The 24,051-nt window shown below is 40.2% G+C and overlaps 1 protein-coding gene across 1 annotated transcript in view; it reads left to right on the top strand.

Annotated features, from left to right (window-relative positions):
* Positions 1-302: 302 nt before the first annotated feature.
* Positions 303-24,051, top strand: part of exoc2 (exocyst complex component 2) — a 304,799-nt gene continuing 281,050 nt past the window's right edge. Inside the window, exon 1 of the mRNA XM_041184538.1 lies at positions 303-391. The gene's annotated coding sequence lies outside the window, so the exon portion shown is untranslated. The remainder of the gene's footprint in view (positions 392-24,051) is intronic.

The raw sequence follows: 24,051 nt of genomic DNA, 5'->3' as shown, positions 1-24,051 counted from the left end.
CAGAGCTAGGGATAACTCTTCTTCAGAAAATAGCACCGTGGAACCCTCTACATCCACTTGAGAGGGATGACGAGGCCGCGGGTGAGAAGTTTCATCTGAAAGACAACACCTCTGACAGTGCACTGGAGCATATCAGCTTTCGTTTTCGGGGCTCAAGTTTCTTCATCGGGGCTTCAGCCCAGAACCTTGAGCCTCAGAAGTATAACCAAACCACATATGAACCCTCCTCGTGCTTCCTCTGCGGCCAGACCCTGGTAGTCTTGAGGTGGTCATGTGACTCCCCAGTGACCCGGCGCTGATTTGCAGCCTGATCCGGATGTTGTTTTCCCTGGCCCGGTGATGGAGCAGAGCGAGTGAGAGCGGTTGAGAGACAGAGGGAGAGAGAGAGAGAGTGAGTGAGGGAGGGGAAGCGCTCGGGCTACGGGATGTTTGTTGACAATTAAGTGGAAGCTGGCTCTGGGGCTGGTGGGGTGATGATGCTTACCAGAGCGGCTGGTGGCAGGGTCGCGCTCCCGTTGTGTGTTTGTCGTCTGGCGGCCGCTTGGCCGGCTTCGGGCTTCCCTCTAAATGGAAGGGAGAGGGACTCTGTGTAAGACTCCGGCCCAGCTCTGGCTGACGGTCAGCCCTCTCCTCTGCGTTACTCACCTAGCTTGACCGGCAATGCCGATTGAAGGTTTTTTCCATTGCCCAGTGCTACCTGAGGAAACTGTCATGACACTTTGCATTTTATATCCTTTATACTTTGTACAGTATCTCCAGATATTGTACGGTGCGAATGGGAATGCACTGACAGGTTCACTGTAGTATGTACGTGTGCCCCATATTGGTACTTTGATTGCTGGAGGTGACTGATTTCACTGTCTAATTATTTGTTTTAAGTCAAACCGCCACTAGCAATTGTGGTGAGTAGAGAAGCCCTATTGAAACTAATAATGTGAACACCTGGACCCAGGTTAGTTTTTACCTCGTTGGAAATTGGAGACATCTAAGACTTGACAAGTTAGGAGGTGTAATAATTTGCATTAGGTGATAAAATCTAAGTTACCCTTGGTTGCCAGATAATTAATGTAGTCCTGACAGTGGAGTGTGCTAATATTTGGGGAGAAGGTGTGTACCTTGAACTGTACATCTTTAACTTTTAGACTGATGGTAACTTCATGTAATTTTAGTGCTGGCTTACTAAATTCCAGCTTGCCACTCTTTTGGAGGTTATAAACTAATACATAAAAAATGATTACTACTTGCTACAAAAGATAATTTAAAATTATTCTTAATGTTTAGCTTAGGGGTATCAACAAGAACCTGTCTTGTCATTGAGTTTTCCTGATTATTCCAACCTGGAGAAATAACTGTCTAATTTGGGGAGAGACATGATGAGAAACTGTGTGTTGCATGTGCGTGTGTCAACACAAAGGTACATGAAATTGTAATATGAAAAACCTATCCATGATGTACAATGGGAACAATTTTTATCAGTAATGACTTTAATGTCACTTAATTGTCTGCAGTCTTTGACCTCCTCCATTGCCTCTTCATTGCCTAGTTTAGTAAGGCTGCACTCGCCTGCTTGCAGTCTTATCCATCCAGTTGTAGCCAGAGAATCACCTGCAATAGATTTTTCCTTGCTCCTGAACTGGTACCTCTGGCAACCAAGGGCCTATCCTAGGACCCTTCTTATTTCTCATTGACATGCTGTTTCTCTGCAACATCATCTGAAAATCCAATGTCATGTTCCACATGCAAGTTGAAAACACGCAGCTCTACCACACCACCAGCTCTCTTGACCCTTCCCTACCTCTAAATTGTCTTGACTGCTTGTCTGACTGAGCAGAAATTTCCTCAAAGTAAATATTGGAAAGATTGTAACTTTTGTTTTCAGCTCAGCCACAAACTCAATATTCATTCCTCTCCCTGCCAACTCTCTAAAGCTGAACCATACTGTTTGCAACCCTGGTCTCATTTGACTCCCAGGTGAGCTTCTGATCACGCAACTGCAGTCTCCAAGGCTGCCTATTTTCACCTCCATAATATTGCGTGACACCGCCCCTGGCTCAGCTCATCCACTGCTGAAACCCTCAGCCATGCCTTTGTTACCTCTAGACTTGACAATTCCAATGCACATCCGGCTGATCTCCCATCTTCCGCCCTCCATTAACTTGAGCTCATCCAAAACTCTGCCTGTGTACGAATGCATGCCTAGTCCTGTTCACCATTCAATCCTGTGCTTGCTGACCTACATTGGCTCCTGGTTAAGCAATGCTTTGATTTTGAGATTATTATCTTTGTTTTGAAATCTCTCCATGGCTTTGCCCCTCCCTATCTCTGTGACCTCCCCTAGCTGTATAAAGCTCAGATATCTTTGCTCCTTCAACTTTAACCTCTTATGCATCCCCAATTTTAGTTGCTTCAGATGTCGAGGCCATAAGTTTTGGAATTCCATTGCTACCTCTTTCAAGGTGCTCCTTAAAATCTACCTCTGACCAAGTTTTTGGTCATCTGCCCTAACCTGCAAGGCTATGGACCAGGTGCGGGAAGGTGGGATTAGAATGGGTGGTTAGTTTTTTTTTCTTTTTGGCCGGTGCAGGTGCGATGGGCTGAATGGCCTCTTTCTGTGCTGTAACTTTTCTATGGCTCTATGGCACTATGTTAAAGGTGTAATATGAATAGAACTTGTTGTTGTAATGACTGGTCGGTTTACTAAACTGTATTAAAGGTTTTGGAAAAGTGCAATCTATTTAATCTTCCCACACGATGGAAGATCAGTTATTCTACGAGAAATATTGATGTACGGTCCAGTTTGCTGTGGAAAATAAATCTGTTGATAACTGTACACGTCATGGTTGTCAAACTGTCAAGAAGTGTTTCTGGTAGATGCATTCAGACAATAGCTAAGAAAGTAACATTGTTTAGAACTAGGATGGCAGGCCCATTGGAATTTCCTGAAATTGTAGGTCACTCGGAAATTTGGACTTGCTTATAACAGTTATCTTGAAGTACTAAATTATTGAAAATAGTGTATTAAACCTCGTAATCATTGTGCCTATCTCTGTTTATAAAATAGCAAATTATTTATATATGAACAAACTGCCTTTTAATGAGCGCATCTGCTGTTGAGGGGAAAGGTCACAGAGCCAACCCAATTGGACTGTAAATCTTCAAAGGGTGTTTTTTTTTGAAGGGTGCGAATTTCAGGAGTGTTTGACAAGTCATTTTTTTTCTTACATTGTTAACAAACAAAATTCGTCCATTGCTGGTTCACATGGCCACCAGCGTGTAAAAAGGTCTTCTATCTTCCATCTCCGTTTGCTATGATGATAGACTTCTTTTAATCGATATGACACAAATTTTGACATTTCAGAGTTGGTTATTTTCTAAGTGCTTTAACAAGAAATATTTTTGATATGTATTAGATCAAACATTTCCTCAAATCTATATGAGCGATGAATAAATTTGAAGATTTAGAAGAGCAATAAATACATTTGTAGATTGCATTCAGGAAGCTATGCTGAATACAATTGTACTTCAGCTTATGCACTTTGTGCTAACATGATTTAAATGTTCAACAATTTCAAAATCTCTTAATTATGCTATCCCGTGATGATATCAAATGACAGAAGTTTAACCAAATGTGCTGCCAAAACTTGTGATCTTTACATATGAACTCTAAAACCTAGGCTTTAAAGTGTTTCTAAATATGATAATCTTTTGCACCCACTTTTGCCCTCCAAAAAAGCCACTCCTCAAGTTTAACCTCAAAACATGTGACTAGAAGTTAAACTTTTTCAAATTTACATATGCAAAATTTGTATAACCAAATTATTGCTTTTAGTGGTCCTACAAGTTCTAAACTAAATTTAACTCTAATCTAAACTTTAAGATTGTCATAACATTTTATGCTGTCCATTCTGTACTTGGTAAAAACAGTCTGTGATCTGGTCTTTACAACAACTTGTAGCTTGATTTTTTTTTAAAAGGTTATCATAACATTTTAAATATATTCCAAGTGTTTCAGAAGTGTGAGGAAGATCTCAGCAAAGGGAAAGCGATTAGAAGGGGTGACCACCGACTTGGTCAAAGAGTTAGATTTTATGGAACAGTTGAAGGCAGAGGAGCTGGAGTGCCAGAGGAGCTTGAGGGAATTCCAAGGAGTAGGACCTAGGCAACAGAAGGCACAGTGCCATAGGTGGAGCGAAAGGAGGAGCTTGGACAAAAGCTGGGGCAAAGGACCAGCTTGGCAAGTTCTAGGGTTGAAGGTTACAGAAATAGGATTGAAACATGACAATGAAAATTTTTGAATTTGAGGTAATGGGAGACTGGATGTCATACAGAGCAATGAGTGGGACATGGTGCAGGATAGGATACAGGTAGCAGAGTTTTGCATGAGCTGAAGTTTATGAAGGATAAATGGCTTACCAGGAGAACATTTGAATTTGAAGGCAAAGATATGTATAAGGCTTTCTTTGGCAGATGGGCTAAGGTAAGGTTAGAGTTGGGTCATGTTGGAATTGGAAGTGGAGATCTTTGTGATAAATGAGGTGCGATCAGAAACTCTGTTTGGTTACACAACCTGTAAATTCTCAAAGAAGGCACCATTCACACTACAATTAATAAAACAGATTCAGAAAAGGAAGGAAGACCAGACTTTAACGACCTTCTTTTGGGAAAAAGTGACATACCAGGATTGTGAAGCCTTATTATATGATGTCCAAAAGGAAATTGACAGAGTTTTTCATGAAAGGTTATTAGGTCAACTTCTTTGATACTCTTCCTTAACAAAAATCTCTCTATCTGTTTTGAAAGTTTCAATTGACAGTCTTATGTAGGAGAGATTTCCAGGTTTGCGCTATCCTTTTGCATGAAAAATTGCATCCTTATTTCTCTCTTAAAGTGGCCTGGCTCTATTCTTATTCTGGATTCCCCACAAGAGGAGATAGTTTACCTATATACTCTGTTGAATCCTTTAATGAAGTACCTCACTTAGCTCACTCCTCCATGTGCTAAACACAAGAAAATAAAGGCCAAGTTTCAGTAACTTGTCCTCATAAATTAACCCCTGATAATCTGGTGAATCTGTGCTGTACCCCTTCTATATATTTCCTCAAACCCAAAACGAATGTACCATTTCAGTTGAGGCGTGATCAAGGCTCTGTACAGTTGAACCATTGTTTCCTTTCTCTTGAATTCCAAACTGCTTGAAAGGGGGACCAATATTCCTTCGGCTTTTTGATTAATTCTTGTACTTATGCATCAGGCTTTTAGTGATTTATGTATCTAGACACCTAATTCTATCCTTCACCACAGCTCCTGGTCTCTCAGAAAGAAGGAAGACTCTGATTTGTCTCCAATTCAAAGTGGATGAGCTCACATTTCCCACATTGAACTCCCATCTGCTGTAGTTTTTCCCATTCACTTAGTCCGCTCAATGTCCCTTTGTAACTTCCTGTTGCTATCCACATAACTTACTGTACCTTGTAACTTAGTGCCATTTGTAAACATGGATGAAGAACAGAGATTTGTATATCCAAGTCCTCAAAAATGATGTCCCCAAAAATTCATTCTCAAATGGTCAGACATGACCTACTCTTGACAAATCCACGTTGACTCTTTGTCCAAGTGCTAAGTTACTGTCTCTGATGATTGGTGCCAGTAACTTCCCCACCACTGAAATTAAACTAACAAACTACTAGTTACCTGGTTTTTACTTCCCTCCCTTATTAAATAATCGAGTGACTATTTCAATTTTCTAATCCAAAGGCACAGTTCTTGAATTTAGAGAGTTTGGAAAATTATAGCTCACTTATCTGTAATTCTCTTGCCAATCCCTTTTAATGCCCTAGGCTGAAACCATCAGATCTTGAAGATATATCTGTCTTAAGTCCAATTATTTTTATCCAAAGTGTTGTTTTTACTTAGTAAATCCCCTAAATTCATCCCCTTGACTTATTTTGAGGTTCTTTGTACAACTGATATTTTGTCCTCTTCCTCCAGTGTGAAAGTGGATAAAATATATTCAATTAATAAGACTTGCACTTTCTTATTATCCATTATAGCTTTGCCTGTAACACCATTTAATGGGCCCCCATTCCCCTTTACCACTCTCACCACTTTATCACTTTACCTTTTTTATGATATGTGCTGGTTTTGTATCACATGAAATGCTTATTTGAAAACTTTCCACTGTTTGTAGGCTTACGCATTAACAATTCAGTTCAGTTAACTGTTGTCAGTTTATTTCTCATCTGAGTCTTGGCTCACTCAAAAAATTGTTAAAGCTTGGCTTGAGACTCCCCCTTGTCCCTTTCAGACCTAATACTTACTAAAACAAAAACAGAATTACCTGGAAAAACTCAGCAGGTCTGGCAGCATCGGCGGAGAAGAAAAGAGTTGACGTTTCGAGTCCTCATGACCCTTCGACAGAACTTGAGTAGTACTCAAGTTCTGTCGAAGGGTCATGAGGACTCGAAACGTCAACTCTTTTCTTCTCCGCCGATGCTGCCAGACCTGCTGAGTTTTTCCAGGTAATTCTGTTTTTGTTTTGGATTTCCAGCATCCGTAGTTTTTTTGTTTTTATCTAATACTTACTAGCTGCAAGATGTTCCCTTAATGTCAGATTGTTATCTAAGTTTGATTTGCTACTCATCACTAATTGAAATATGACCGCTTCCTTTGTTGGTCTTAAATTGTTTTAGAAAACTGACCCATGTACATTCTATAAATTAATTGCCTTGACAGCTTGAGTTGTTCTGCTTCTCCCAGTCTGTGAAAATTAAAATCTCCCACTATAACCACTTTTTGTTTTTTGTTACATTTCCTTCATCTTGTAATTATGCATTGCTTCCCCCCCTCCGCTACGACCCCCACCCCAAACTACATTATTATTATCAGGATATCTGTGGACAACTACTCGAGTCTTGCATCATTTGCTGTTCCTTCGCTCTGTTTCCATTGTCAAATCACCCCAACCTAAAGACTTTCTATCTACTGTGGTGATTGTCATTTATCAATATATTTCCCAATTTCCCTTTTTTTTCCCCAAAAGATCCTATAGCCTGGAATATTTACCTCCCATTTGTGCTCAGGTTGTAGCCAGTTTTCTGTATTGTGATAGACTGTCCACCAATATCCATTACAAACCTACCGACTCCCACAGCTACCTCGACTACAGCTCCTCACATCCTGCTTCCTGTAAGGACTCCATTCCATTCTCTCAGTTCCTTCGCCTCCGTCGCATCTGTTCCGATGATGCTACATTCAAAAACAGTTCCTCTGACATGTCCTCCTTCTTCCTTAACCGAGGTTTTCCACCCACGGTCGTTGACAGGGCCCTCAACCGTGTCCGGCCCATCTCCCGCGCATCCGCCCTCACGCCTTCTCCTCCCTCCCAGAAACATGATAGGGTCCCCCTTGTCCTCACTTATCACCCCACCAGCCTCCGCGTTCAAAGGATCATCCTCCGCCATTTCCGCCAACTCCAGCATGATGCCACCACCAAACACATCTTCCCTTCACCCCCCTTATCGGCATTCCGTAGGGATCGTTCCCTCCGGGACACCCTGGTCCACTCCTCCATCACCCCCTACTCCTCAACCCCCTCCTATGGCACCACCCCATGCCCACGCAAAAGATGCAACACCTGCCCCTTCACTTCCTCTCTCCTCAGCGTCCAAGGCCCCAAACACTCCTTTCAAGCGAAGCAGCATTTCACTTGCATTTCCCCCAACTTAGTCTCCTGCATTCGTTGCTCCCAATGTGGTCTCCTCTACATTGGAGAGACCAAACGTAAACTGGGCGACCGCTTTGCAGAACACCTGCGGTCTGTCCGCAAGAATGACCCAAACCTCCCTGTCGCTTGCCATTTTAACACTCCACCCTGCTCTCTTGCCCACCTGTCTGTCCTTGGCTTGCTGCATTGTTCCAGTGAAGCCCAAAGCAAACTGGAGGAACAACACCTCATCTTCCGACTAGGCACTTTACAGCCTTCCGGACTGAATATTGAATTCAGCAACTTTAGATCTTGAACTCCCTCCTCCATCCCCACCCCTTTCTGTTTCTTCCCCCTTCCTTTTGTTTTTTCCAATAAATTATATAGATGTTTCTTTTCCCACCTATTTCCATTATTTTTAATATTTTAAAATCTTTTCTGCTCCCCCCAGCCCCACTAGAGCTATACCTTGAGTGCCCTACCGTCCATTCTTAATTAGCACATTCTTTTAGATAGTTACATGAACTTCAACACCTATGTGTTCTTTTGTTCTGTTGTCTGTGCCATCTTTTGATGATCTGCTTCTATCACTGCTTGTTTGTCCCTACAACCACACCACCCCCCCTACTTCTCTCCCCCCACCCAACCCCCTCCCCCCCCACACACACCTTAAACCAGCTTATATTTCACCCCTTCCTTGGATTCACCTAGTTCTTTTGAAGGGTCCTGAGGACTCGAAATGTCAACTCTTTTCTTCTCCTCCGATGCTGCCAGACCTGCTGAGTTTTTCCAGGTAATTCTGTTTTTGTTTCTGTATTGCCTACTATATCACGCCCTTTAAGCTGAATTTGTGTTTCTATGTCACTTTTTACCTCTGATGCTAAATGCACTACTATACATAACTTGTACCTGGGTGGCTGCCACCCAACCTGCCCACATGTCCTGTTGATCTTTCTTTCATATTTTTTTAACTGTGTGGATTTTCCTATCCTAACTCCACCCACCCAATCAGCTTAAATTGTTTCCCACCCCTCTATTTGTCCTTTTTGTAAAGATAAGGGTGACTCTCTGTTTAGGTGAAGGCTGCCCTGTCAGGACAGCCTTTCCTGGCTTGAACTCTAGTCCCAGACAACTGGAACTCTCTGTTTTACATCATCCTTTCAGCACCCACATGTTAACAGTTATGATATTTCTCTCTATCAGATGATAGGAACTGGGAATAATTATAGAATCATACAGCACATAAAAAAGGACATTCGGCCCGTTATGCTGTTGGTCTTTTGAAAGGGTGATCCAATTTGTTCCACTCCCCTGCTCTTTCTTCAGAGCCGGAAAATATTTCCCTTTTAAGCATTTCTCCAAATCTTCTTTGAAAGCCATTCTACTTCAACCACCCTTTCAGGCAGTGCATTCCACAACAGCAGAATTTGCTGCAGAAAATAAATTCTCACCTTCCATCTGGTACTTCTGCCAATTACCTTAAATCTGATCTCTCTGTCACTAGAGAGAGTTTTTCCCTATCAAAGCCCCTCAATTTTGAATACCTCTATCCAATCTTTCCTTAACCTTCTCTGCTGCAAGGAGAACAGTCCTAGCTACTCTGATTTCTCCACTTTGCTGGAATGGCTGAGAAACTTCAAATCTTGTCTGTACCCTCTTGAAGGCTTTGACATTCTTTCTGAAGTGTTCGTGTTAAGGTCTTGGAGATGGTGCAGAGGAGATTTATCCAGAAGTTATTACCCTATCAGGAAATAGCCACAGGTCCAGCCAGAGCCCAGCATTAGAGGACTGAGTTAGAGAAAAGGATGGGGGAAAGAAATCTGCTTTTCCATTTTGAAAGGAGGCAGCTGGAAAGTGATCTTAGAGTTATGCAAGGCAGTTAAATGGCAGAGAAAGTGTTTTATCTGAAACACTCTTTTAAGCTAAATGATTATATTAGGATAGTTCCAAACTGGTAAAAAGTAAGCATAAGACTAGTTCTTCATACAATGATCTATATTTAAAATGAGCTTTTGGGTCAGGTAGTGGAGACAGAGTTCCTGGGATGATTTAGGTAATGATTGATGCATAATGGGTGAATTTTAAGTGAGTGACTTGCCTCACCTGTATCCATCTTGTGACATGGCATTATTTTTGTGCACATTCCCAAGAAATCGGTCAGGGTAGTCAATTATTGTTTGTAGGAATGTGGAGACAGGATTGTGATTGTTACACAGTTTCTTTAACTGGATAACATATTTAGAACACTTGGCTTTTCCTGACAGTTTATTATCATGAAAAACTAAATGTTCTGGGCATGTTACCCAAAAAAGGAAGACTTGTATTTTTATAGCACCTTCCACATCCTCAGGATGTCCCAATGCACTTTACAGCCAGTGAAGTATCCTGTATGTTTGAAGTATAATCACTGTTATAATGTAGGAATGTGCTGGTGTATAATTTGTGCCCATGACTTTTATGATATTTATGATTTTAGTACATTGCTGTTAAGTTCCATTCTAGAATTGACTAACGAGAGCTGAACCCCTTGAGCCTGTATTTTGTGGCTCTCAGATGGAGTAGGCTGCTTCCTCCTAATACTCCCAACTCGTAGACTGAGCAAGAACTTCCAGTACCTTGGTTAATAAGACTGTGTGGTTATGGAAAGATTTCCATCTGATGATGTGAATGGGGCCTCGAGGATTACCTGATAATCCAGTTGCTTCAAAAGCTTTTATGTAGTTGAAGGATGAGCATCGTTTCCAACTTCAGGTTAAGAAAATGCCTGCTGTTTCTTTTTATGTTTTATAGTCGCTATGAGAATTCTTTGTTGAGCTTTTGGTTTCCAGGTCTGTGACCTCTGCTTACAATTTTAAAAACATTCTTAATAATAATCAGGAACATCTGGTCTGTTTAGAAACATGATTAGCACAGATGTTAGCTTTTAGCCCAATGTGGAACTGTACTGAACTTGTCATATTGGACCTGTGATACATTTATATTTAGAATGATCAGATTATCTTTTGCTGTTTTTTTAACCTTTGGGAAATATTAGATTGTCAAGTGTATGCACACTTCACTTACAGTTGCCGGAGTTTCTCAGAAGGTGACTGATTTGCAAGCTAGTCAGATTCAATTTTGGGTCGTCAAGTTAAATACCTGGCATGCGTCACTTACACTACTTGTGTGGTCTGCTAGCACTATGAAGTCAGTTCTTATGGCTGTAACATTGAAGTTAGACCTGTTTTCACACCTCTCCCTTCTTCATTGCAGTTTTCATTCCATATTAAACTTTCCCTTGCCTTTTTTTAAATATAGATTATTGGAGACTCAAAAATGTGACTTTATGGTCACCCACAGAGCTAATCAAGAGTTTTATGTTTTATAGCTTGATTTGATTCGAAAATAAATTCGCTTAATGGGAACAAAATATTACTTATGCTGCAATTTACTAAGTCTGTAATTTGCTCAGGTACTGAGTCTAAAGTTTACTTAACTTCTTTTGAATTGCATTTTACAGTTTTCTTCAAAGATTTATAATTTGCAACAAAGTACCCACGAGCTTTGGGATGTAACAGCTGAAAATGTTTAACTTTAATTTTAAGTGTGTTGGGAAGTGGGGGGGTGGGGAAGGCCTCTGTTTAGAGATAAAAGATTTTTCTTTAATCAGAGTATATTATAGTACCATATGTGGTGGTGATAGATTCTGCTAAATTGAATGAAAAAAGCTTGTGAACATTTTTCATGATTTCAGGATCATCATATAAAATCTGAATCCTCCTAACCCCACTGTATGCAAGTTCAGAGCAGGTGGAATAAGCATTATAGATTCTCACACAGTGCACGGTGAGAGAAAGGGGACATTTTCAGTCATCTTTAATCTAAACGATTATGACATTTAGCTTGCTTTTGCTCAATACAGAAAATTTTCTATTATGCTTATTTCTTATTTTTGAATGTGGGATTCTTTTGAAAGTGCTTCCACTGCCTGAAAATGATACTCGGAGATGTAGGAATGTCGAATGCTGACAGTGCACATGCTTTACAATAAGGGTAGGTTACCCTGACTGCAGATAGCATTTTTCCATGATTTGACAACTGTCAAAATACTTTCTTCTGGGAGAATCATGCATCTTTTATAATCTGTCATTTTTTGTTGTTGATGCTTGTCTCTCTGCTGAAGTTGAATGAAGGGTTGAGTGAGGGATTGGACTTGGCTTAGTGGCTCTCAACTTGGGAGTTAGAAGATTGTGGACACAAGCTTCAGCATGTAATCCAGGCTGACACTGCAGTGCAGTACTGTATTGTTAGAGGTGCTATCCAGGGCACATAAGTTCAGATTTCACGGTGGCAGTTTGAGAAATTGAATTCAGTCTTTTAGGAAAGGAAACCTGCAAGCTTTGTCGGTTTGACCTCTATATGTCACTCCAGACTAACACGAACTTCCCTTTTGAATTTGTCCAGTGAGCCACTCAATGTGTCAAAATGCCAGAAAGGGGCAAAAAAGGTATAACTGAACAGATTGCATGGCTGCAGCCTAGGAATAAAATCAGAACAGGACAAATGCTTTAATGCAAAAGGGAAAAAAAAACTGCAGATATTGGAAATCTGAAATAAAAACAGAAAATGTTGGAAATGCTCAGCAGGTCTGACAACTCTGTTTCACTCTCCACTGATGCTATCATTTCAGGTGTTTGATGATAGCTCAGTGACCTGGAACATTAACTCAGTTTCTCTGTCCACAGATACTGCCAGAGTTGCTGAGCATTTCCAGCATATTCTGTTTTTATTGTAGGCCAAATGCGCACACAGTCCAGTCAGTCCTGCAAAGTCGTCCTCACTGACATCTGGGAACTGATGTGATGTGTCCCATAGACCAGCCTGGACACAGTCTTACTCACAGGTTCATACCTATCAGCTAGCACATCCATTATCATCCTTGGGTCTATCCTCCCAGCGGCAAGTCAGATCTGTCAGAGATAGGAGAGGGAAGTGGTTTACAGTAAGAGTGTTGTAGTGGTGATAGGGGAGGATGGTAGATGGATGCTGGGTATCCTCAACGTTGACTTTGCATCCCATTAAGTTCACGGATTCAGGTCAAACATGCACAAGGAAGCCTTCTGCTGATTACCACCTATTGCCGTCCTGCTGCTGATGAATCATAACTTCTCCGTATTGAACACTGCTTAATGGAAGCACTGAGAATAGCATGAGCAACAAATATAGTCTGGGTGGCGGACTTCAATGTACAATCCTGATTCAATGAGATGCATGGAAAAGCATGCTGGGAGCAGCATCAGGTGTACCTGAAAATGCAAAGCCAAGAAGCTGGAGTACAGGGCTACCTGCCAGCTAACCATTGAAAGCAGCAGGTAGGGCATAGTGCTAAGTGATCCCACAAATAACAGATCAGATCAAAGCCCTGTAACCCTTGCACATCTAATCGTAAATGGGATGAGCAACTAATGGAACAACTCCATCCTCAGTTATGGTAGATCCCAGCACATGAAGTGTTTGCAATGGTCTTCAACCAGAAGTACTGAGTGAGTGCTCCTTCTTGGCCTCCTCCTGAGGCCCCCACCATCCTGGATGCTTTTCTTTAGCAAATTCGATTCACTTCACGTGATATTAAGAAATGGCTGAGGGCACTGGACTCAACAAAAGGCATGTGACCTGAAAACATCCTGGCCTTTGTGCGAGCTATGCCTCGAATAAGCGGTTCCAGTACATAGAATTTTCGATTTCCTGTCCACAAATGCAGGACAAATCCAATTCAGCCAACTCCCAATCATCAGCAAAGTGATTGAAGGAATTGTGACCAGCACCATCAAGTATCATTATTCATCAATAATTTGCTCATTGAGGCTCACCAGGATCAGTCAACCTCAGATTTCACTGTAACTTTGGTTGAAACGTAGAAATCAGTGCTGAGGTGAGAGTGACTTCTCTAGACATCAAGAGGTAGAATTCGACCAATTGCATTCTAAAAAAACTGAAGATAATGGGGATCAGGGAGGAAACTTGCTAGTGGCTGCAGTCTTATCTAGCATAAAGGAATATTGTGTGGTTGTTGGAGGCTAATTATTTCAGCCACATATTATGATGTACAAATTCCTTTTGGATAGCATCCTTGGCCTAGAAATCTTCAATTGCCTCATCAATTTTCTTTCTTCAATCGTAAGGTCATAATTGAGGCTATTTTCTGATTGCACAATATTAGTCTCTATTCGCAGTTCCTGAGATAATGAAATAGCCTAACCTTGCATGCAGAAAAATTTGGACGGCATCCATGCTTGGACTGATAAGTGGCAAGTAAGTTTCACTCCACATATGTGCCAGGCAATAGCCAACTCCAGTAAGAGAGTATAACTCCCCATGGCATTCAGTGGTATTACCACTAGTTACGATCCCCATAGACCAATAACTTTTAAAAAGAAATTTGAATTCTCAGTGGCCAAATTAAAGGAATTGTACAACAAATTTCAAATTTTAGCCTTTTACTGTAACAAGCTAAAAGTAACATTGACTAAACACTATTTCATAGGCAACTTATACTCTCAATTACAGAAACAATTTCCTTGTTAATGCTTTATTGCAATGAAAAATCTCACTTTATTGTTACACTTTACTCTGTCTCTTAAGTAGACATTAGTATTCTCCCAGAACTATTCCAAAGTGATTCTTGGTTCCTGAGGGCTTGCCTTCCTTCTTTTCCTTTCGGATAACTTCTAATTTCTGAACTGGCCTTTACAGTGAGTGTTACCCCAGAGATTCCTCCCTCTAGCCAAAGCTAGTCAAATTTTCCAGTCTTACTTAAACCCACATGAGCTTGGTCTCTTAAATCCGAGCATGGGTTTCTACCTGCATTCTGTGTGGTGAACCACAGAGACTGGCTGCCTCTATTTCTCAGCGTTTTCCCTCCCTCGCTCGGATTCTGGCAGACTGAACCTGTTTGTGAAGATTTTTGATATTTTTAGGAAAACCTGTAACCTGATCCTACAATGGCTTCCCCTCTCAAAGCCTATTTTCATGGCTATGTGAATCACATGGCCCTTGTAATCAGGTAGAAATTCTAATTAGCTGCCCTTTAGACTCCAAACCCATTCTATCCCGAGTCTATCCACTGTCAGCAAAGATCTTTTTTCCATTGTCTTCAGGCATGAACACTTTGCTCCTTCTTCCCAGTAAAACAGCCTAGGCTCCCTTTTAATTTTTAACAACCAAGTCACCCAGACTCTTGTCTGCAGAATTTAGAACAGGTCACAGGACCCCCTTCAGTCTTTCATTTTACCGTAAGTTAAAGACACAGTCCCAAAACATGAGAATCTTATAAAACCTCGCGTTTATAACTCGACACCAATATTACCATTGACCAAAAACTCATTGCACCAGATGCATAGAAGCCATGGCTTCGATCAGAGGTTGGAGATTCTGCAGCAAATGACATGTCTTTGATACCTCAATGTCCCTCCATCCCAAGTCAGGAATATGAAGGAATAGTCACCAGTTGACTAGATGGGTGCAATTCTCAGAATACTCGAAGCTTAATAGGGTCCAAAAAAATTAGCTTGGTCAATGCTTTATCTATTGGTCTAAACATACACTTCTTCAATCATTAGGTGTCTTTGGATGCACTTTGTATTATCTGTTGGATGTGCTGCAGCAAGTCACCAAAGCTTCATATGCACCTCCCAAATCTATCTAATAGAATGCTTTGGTAACTCTTAAGAGCAACCTTTTATCTAACAAAACTGCTCCTGTCAGGAATTCACCTTTTGTTTATTGCCAATAAATTGAATGTCTCATTTGCAATAGTGACATTTAACTTAGACTTCTGTCGTACAATGAATTATAATGTGCAGGTGCAGCTTTTATATTTTACAAAGCATGCTAATGTACTGAATGGACTTGTCAGTGCAAGGTAGGAAAATCTCATTTATTAACCAGGTCAGGAAGAAGTTGTCTTCCGGTTGTTATCTTCACCTTTCATTGTTTTCCTTATTTAATTTTTGCATATGATCAGTTCCTACTCTTACATTAACTCTATCTATATCAGTACAAAAATACATTTTGTTTTCCCCACCAATGGTTCTCCTCTCTTGAGGCATTGGCTGCAGTAATTTGCCCAGAGTCCTATAGCAGCACCTCCAAAACCTATGATCTGCACTGATGAGAGGTGTAAAGGCAGCATGTGTATGGGTAAACCTTCACCTCAAAGCTCCCCCCAAGCTACACAACATCCTGATTTGTATATATATATCATCATTTCTTCATTGCCATTGTGTCAAAATCTGAGATCTTTTTATCGAATAGCATTGTGGCAGCAACTTCACTTCATGGACTGTGGCAGCTTAGGAACCCAGCACCAACCCACCACCACCACCTCCAAGACTGTTGCAGACCAGCAATAAATGCCAATGTTACCCACACCCTGATAATGATGCCCAGTATCCTGGCCTACAATTATACTTCAACCAGCACTATCAAAATCACATGATTGTTAATTCATTTTTTTATGGGCTTTCACTGTGTGCAAATTGTCTCTCATATTTGCCTACATTTCAACAGTGACTATACTTCAGAAATTATTCATCGGTTGTGAAATTCTTTCGGTTGCCCTGGAAGATACTATAAGGCAGCAGCTTTTATCTCATTATATCACATTCCATTTATGGAAGCTATTGTGTTCTAGAAATGAGAGGGAATCCTGAGATGACAGTTCACTCCTTTACACTAGTAAGCCGTTGCCTGTATTCAGTAAAATTTCTCAATCTAGATCTTAGGAAATATTGGCTAAAAGAGAAAGGATTACAAATATGACTGTTTGAACCTTTCTTGGAATAGGCACTTGAATTTGGTTTTCTTTTAGTTATTTTGTTTTCTCCCTGTTTTGTATATTGGTTCCGGGATTGAACAGGGGACCTGTTCCTGACATTTTCACTTTGTAAGTTGGAATTGCATGAGAGTGCTATTCCCAGCTTCTAATTTTTCTTCCTCCTTGTGGGGAAGTGCTTTGTATATGCTTGATATTTATTTGTGAAAGGGTGGTTGAAATCGGATGCTCACTGTGTGGGAAATCACTACCATAAGCCTATTCTACCAACCTGCAGTACAGCACTCTAGCCAAAGGGCTGTTTTTAAATTAGATTCCTGTTATGAAAAGTTTACATTCTTGTAGCATGGCATATTATGGCTTACATTAAAGGTTGTAATAGCAGATGCTAACATCGAGGATATTATGCAATTCTGTATATTTGCACTGTACATTCATGTGGTTGGGACTTTTCCTGCGAGAGAGAGAAAAAAAATGATTGGAGTTGGGGTGTTGTTTGGGCATGGGGGAGCAGTATGAAGAAGTTCAGGCAGCATGGTGTACATGGCCTCTCGATGGGCAGCTCTGGTTCTGGGAAGATATTAGTGGTCTTGTTCTCTATAAGACTGTCAAAAATATAAACTCAGCGTCACAAAATATTCTCGGTTGGAGTATTTTAGGATATTGGAATAATTTGGGTACAATAGATGATAATCAAATTTGTTTCTGGTCTTTTTATTACAATTTCCCACATGGCAATATTGATTCTCAGAGAATGTTCAGTTGTTTTGCATCATCTAAAAGAGTGAGATGAAATTGGTAGAGGTGAGATATTGCTTCTTAACACTTTAAGGTTGGATAGAACAAATTTTTTTAAATTACTTCTGTGATCTTGAACTACAAATTGGCATGCAAAGGGAGAAAAAGAGTTGAAGGCTAAAGTGATGTACAGATCTGTACATATGAAGAAGAACATAGAACTTCTACAAACTTTAGCAGAGAGAAAGAGTATAAAGGTCAAAGTTGCTGGGGAATTTTTCACTAGTCTGTTGGTAAGTGGTCCATTACTAGCAGAGAAGGCACTCGCCATGCCCCAACAACTTGATAAACTTCAAGATGGCAAATAAATGGTTATGGAGATGATGCAGTTGTCACATTTAACTGCAAGCTAACTATGTTGAGGGACTGGATAGTCTTTTCTTATTCTTTTTGTAAATAAAGAGCTACAATTTAGGATACATTCATTGACAAAAAGTTTTAAGGCAAAGTCTTGCACCTATCTCCACTATGTGATGACTTGCAATGCTATGTAAAAGCCCAAGTCATTGACAGCAAATCTCCAGGCAAGAATAGCTACAAGCCAGACAGGACAGGGATTTAAGGGGAAGCTAGACAAACACATAAGGATGAAAGGAATGGAAGGATGTATTGACAGGATAGATGAAGTAGTGTGGAGGAGGTTCATGTGTAGCGTAAACACTGGTGTGAACCTGTTAGGCTGAATGACCTGTTCCTGTGCTGTAAATTCTATGTAATGACTGCCATGTCCTATCAGCCTGTGCAGCTCCTGATTTAATTACTATTACTGAGAAATGAATATAATGAAGTTGCTGAATTGAAGCTGCCTTAAAAATAAGGATATGTTTCCTGCTTCTGGGCCTCATCCAGTGACTCCTGCTGGAAAATGCCTGTGTGGTGAAGGCAGGTTCAATCGAGGCATTCAAAGGGGAACTGTTATCTGAAAAGAGAGTGTTTGCAGGGTTACGGGGAGAAGGTCGGGGAATGCCAATTGGCGAATTCCTCATTCGGAGAGCCAATGCAGGCATGATGGGCCAAATGGCCTCCTCCTGTGCTGTAACAATTCTGTGATTTTGCGTTCTATGAAATTTGAGCTTAATCTAGCAGTGGACTTCTTTGTCATTCTTGATCCAAGATGACCTTTGCAAAGCAGGCAGCAGCAAAGATGTTGGTATGCAGGACAACAATGTGCATCAGAGGAATTGCGAGTTGACTTCAATCCTGAGCAGCTCTTGGGACACCTTATGCAGTTGCATGGTATACTGACTAAAGTGGATTTTGGTGCATACTTGATGGCTCATGATCAAGGGCACCCGTTTACAAGGTACCCTGACTCAGAAATTGCAGTACAAGACAGAACAGTAGATGTGGAGATAAAGAAAAATTGAGGATAGTAACTCCAATCATCCAGATGTCTAGACAGCTAAAAACTCTTCTAGCCATGCAACAGTAATAATGCATCTCACAAGTTATCCATCCTTACCATTGGATGCTTGTGTTGAGAGATAGAGTCTGTGGGGTGGGGAAAGTTGCAGAAGAGGCCAGTGAGCTTCTTTCACCTTTATTTAGTTGTTTGATATTTATAGTTTTGATGTTTGCATTTGTTTACTAAAAGAAGATCTTTTGTCATGCGGTTATGACAACATTAGACTGGCAATTACTCCAGTCTTGTTAAGTGTGATAGAAAAGGTAAAACTAATTTTGTTTTTTTTTTAAACTTTTATTTTGTCTAATAAATTGCTTGTGTTGTTTCCCATGATTCGTTAATGTTTTTTTGAATAAAGTGATTGAGTTGAGGGAGAGACTGCAGAAACTCTTCTTGAAGAGCCACTTAGTGGCCAGAGCCTACAATTGCAGTATGACATTTACCACAAATTTAGAATGGTAAATACTGTACTGCATTATGACAACCATGTGAACAGGCAATGCACACCCCTTGAAAGACCTTTTAGTTAAATGTTGCAGTCTTAATTAATGCAAATTATTATATAAAAAATTAAATTAATTAAATCAAATTTATGCCTAAACCACTTGTAAAGAAATTTGACTACATTTAGGGCTAAAATTAATGAAAAAGTAGCAGCAATTTCTTACCTTCACCACTGAGTGCACAACCACCCACATCCACACCCACCCCCACCCCTGCAGAAATTAGTGGTGGGGAAGAGAATGCCACGAATTACCACAAATTGCAAGAAGGTTTAAGTGATTCCACCGTTAGCCTCGCAATGATGGGAACTCAAGTCAATCTCCCCACGAGTTTCAGGAAATTAATGGATTGGAGCTGTAAATAAGAATGAATCTTGCTGCAACTGTTTAGGGATCGTACAGTATTTCATGTTGTAAGGACGTTGGTAGTGACATGATTTATGGTCCTGATGTACCACTCAGTCATGGAGGACAGCAACAGCAAGAAAACTATGTAGCCCTTCACCTTAGTAAAACAGCCCAAGGTGGTACTTAAGAGTCTTATCAAACAAAATTTGACACTGAGGCGCATAAGGAGATGCTAGTGCAAATGACCAAAAGCTTGGTCTACGAAGTAGGTTTTAAGGAATGTCTTAAAGAAAAAGGAGTGGAAGAGAAGCATAGGGACTTAGGGAGGGAATTCCAGACCATAGGGCGTAGACAACTTCAAGCATGACCGCTGATGGTGAAGCAATTAATATCGAGGTTACTCAGGAGTTCAGAATTGGAAAAGCACAGATTTCTCGAAGCATTGTAGAACTGGCAGAGATTGCAGGGAGGGATGAGGCCATGTAGGGTTTTAAAAACAGCAGGAAGATCAAAAAACAGTTATGATTTAAATGACCAGTTAGTCTGTTTAGGTGATTTTGGTCGAGGGATGAATGTTAGTTGTGACACTGAGAGAACTCCTTTGCTCTTTTTGAACAGTGTCATGGGATTGTTTATGACATCCAAAAAAAAAAGTATCAGCTTAGATTCCAGTGCAGTGCGTTTGTTTCTGCAACTGGGCTTCACAACCCTCATAGATAAGAGTATAAGCTACTGAGTCAAGTTTGAAACTAAAAAATAAATTAATGAGTTGGTAAACTTAATTTCCAGTTGTGCAGCATAGAGCCTGATGTTTGCTGCGGTTCTGTACAAAATAAGGTAGAAGTTTTTGAGGCTGCCTGCTGCTCGAGTAAAACTGTCACAGGTGATGAGCTGTTTTTAGATACTTTGCCGATCTAAACAGTTCAATTTTGGGGGGTGTGAGAGGCAATGGTTGCTGTCTTTGATTCTTTGTCCCACTGGAAGATTCCTGCATGCCAACCCGTCACCGATTTGACTTCAGCAGCAGTTAGAGTTTATGCACCACAGTCCTAACTAAAGGGGACTGTAACATTGCTTTATGTCTCGGGTGCAAATAGAATGAGAGAGAGCTTCTTAGTTAATGTTGTCTTATTTTGTCTTTCTCATAAATTTGCAAACTTGGTCTTGTTAAATTTGCACTATACATTTTTATGATAGTAGAGCTTTAAGCCTTTGTGGATGCAATTGTAGTTGAAAGGGCTGCAAAGCATTGTTAAGGATTTCCTTCCGAAAATTCACAATTGTGGTGTAATAGTGGCCTCACTTTGAACCATGGCATATTCTGAACTACATTTGTATCTGATGCTTTGATGTCGATTGAAGTTGGCTGTTCTTTACATAACTGGGAGCGCCTTGTGAAGTCCTACAAGAATTTGTATCAGCAATAATTATTAACCATTTGAAGGACTGAAATGCTATTTTTGATTTTATATGAGGTAGTTAGAACAATACCAATAAGATGATATACCATTTATTTTGTTTATAGATGCTTCCATATAATATTTTATATTAGTGCAAAATAAATCAATATTGTAGTAAACTACCACCTGATGGATTACAGTGAATTGTTAATTTTGCTGCAAAAGGCAAAGAAAACAGTCAACTTTGTTTAGCCTTCTAAAAATGCATAAATGATATCACCCTGCATCATGTAAATATTGGCTTTCTCCTGCACCCTTTGTTTATGCTGCATACTACTGTCATTGTACACTCTTTTCAAAAAAAAATCAAAGCCTTGACCTTAAAGAAGGGAATGTGGCAGGTGATTGTAGTGATGAGTTCACTGCAAAACCATGAACAGCATCTTTGAGCAGCTTGGGTCCTGCCAGTATAATCATATGAAATTTTCATACTTGGCTTGGATAATGACCTGGTGATATCACAAATTTATTAATATGATTCTTCCCCTCACTTCCTCTACCCATCCACATTTTGAAATCGTATTTTTTTTCTTTATTCTTTCGTGGGATGTGGGTGTTGCTGGCAAGGCCAGCATTTGTTGTCCATCCCTAACTGTCCTTGAACCGAGTGGCTTGCTAGGCCATTTCAGAGGGCATTTAAGAGTCAACCACATTGCTATGGATCTGGAATCACATGTAGGTCAGACCAGGTAAGGACGACAGATTTCTTTCCCTAAAGAACATTGGTGAAGCAGATGAGATTTTATGAAAAGTGATAGTTTCATGGTCACCGTTACTGAGACTAGCTTTATATTCCAGGTTTATTAACTGAGTTCAAATTCCACTACATTACATCCACTAAATTACCATTACATCACCATCTTCCCCCTATTTACTTCTCCGCTACATTATTTCACTGCCCTTCCCCGACATACACACACACACACACACACACCCCCACACACAATTTTCCTAAATACCACTGGAAATGAAGATGTACTGGTAAGTGACCTTCAACATCCATCCACTATTACTATTCTGAAAAATGCTACCAGAAGATGTGGAAGGCTTGACCTTACATGCTGTTTTTTCTATTTTGAGGGGAATGCTTAGCTTCCTTTTATTCCCCACCTTCTGTACAGATTAACAGGGACTGGGACCACCATTTAGATAATTCTTGATTTCTTTTGCTGTTCTGTCAGTGCATGCCATGTTCTATTTTTCAGCAAAAGAAACACTTCACCTGCTACCCTTTTAATTTTTTCTGTCCCTATCTCTCTCTCGCTCTCTTCCCCGCCCTACTCCCTGCAAGGGTGCCCAACAGCAGTAGGGATTGATGCAATGCATGTTTCCCTCATATTTATGTTTAAAATAAGTTTGAAATCCAGTAATCAGCACAGTCAGCAGTTCAAATATTTAGTCAGCTTACTTGTGCCCTATTCATTACCCCCTCCCCCCATTTAAAAAAGTGGTGTTGATGTAGCCCTTTGGGTGGTGTTTCAATAAAAGAAAAATGGGAGCTTGGTTGTAATCTTTGTCAGAATTAAATTACACATCAGTGGTGTCAATGCTGTATGTTTAAGGAAATATGTATTAACCTATTAGCATCCAGTTTTCATTGGAGACAAGCCATTTTCACGCTGAGCTTGTGTTCCTGCTTGAAGTCTTCCTGTCACTGTTCCGTATCCACGACCCAGCCTAGGGCGTCTTTTGACGGATAGCTAGCCATTTCCTGTGTTATACACTAACACTAATTGAAAATTTGGGTGGCCTTGCTTATTTATTTTGAAGGAATGCAATGGGTTATATTTTCATGGCAGTTTCTCAGCAGTGCAGCATTTCAGTCTCTAGATCACTGAAAGCAAAAAAATGAGATTGGGAGGCCTAATTTGATTTAGACATTTTATATCATTTAAAGCCTTTCTGAAAATTCTCTAGCAGCATAAACAACCTCTGTTTTCTTTAAGACTTGTAACGTTATTTGAATTATACTATATTTCTGTGTCAACAGAGCTGTTGTGTGGGGCTTCAGTGCATTTGATGTGAATTTTTGAAACATTTTAATTGAAAGAACTTATCTTTGGTAAACTATGTAATAACGTTTATACATGAAAACACTTTATGTAACCAAATAGATTTAAATGGAAAACTAAATAAAATCAAAACAATATCTAATAGAATCCTCTGCTGACTCCTGAGAGCAAATACTTTCCCAACAGAATTGCTTGTGTTGGGAATTCAACTTTTGTCTGTTGCTATTAAAGTGAAAGTTAAGATGCAATAGTGACATTCAACATAGACTTCTGGGTTATAAACAAATTACAATAAATTTTATATTTTATGAAGCATACTATTAATCTTTAACATAGGTCTGTCAGTGCAGTACAAGAAAATCCTATTTATTAACCAATTGGGAGCAAGTTGCCTCCCAGTGAGAAAACAAACTGACTTGTCCAAGACATTCAATTTTTTGTTTCTATTTTCCTTATTTAATTGTTGCACATAATTTATTTCTACTCTTATCTTACCTTCTTACTGTATGAGAACAAGAATGGACATTTGTTTTCTTGTCATGTTTTCTCCACCAATGCTTCTCCACTTCTGAGGCATTGAGTGTAGCAATTCGCCAAGGCTTCTTTGTCAGCACCTTGTAAACCTACAGCCTCCACCACCGAGAAGAACCAGAGGAGCAGTTAACGTGGATAAATCACCACCTCCAAGTTTCTCTCGAGTCACATACCATCCTATTTTGGGCATATATTGCCATTCCTTCATTGTCGCTGGATCAATATACTAGAGCTCCCTATCATGGCAGAAAGAAGAGCTGCTGCCACCTTCCCAAAGGCAATAAACAATAAATGCTAGCTTTGCCAGCAATACTATGATGAATAAGTAAGTCTTGATACCACCTTGCTGAGATATGGATCCATGGGCACTGGGTAGCACCCGAACCTCACGCTTCAGCATCGTGTGTGTGTCAGCATGCTTTTTAGCTTCAGGAAGATCACAGTTGTGTCCATTCCTGCTCTTGACATAGAAGCTAC

Source organism: Carcharodon carcharias, chromosome 3, assembly GCF_017639515.1.
Source record: "Carcharodon carcharias isolate sCarCar2 chromosome 3, sCarCar2.pri, whole genome shotgun sequence".
In the NCBI taxonomy this organism is placed as follows: domain Eukaryota; kingdom Metazoa; phylum Chordata; class Chondrichthyes; order Lamniformes; family Lamnidae; genus Carcharodon; species Carcharodon carcharias.
This window is presented reverse-complemented; position numbering and strand designations above follow the sequence as displayed.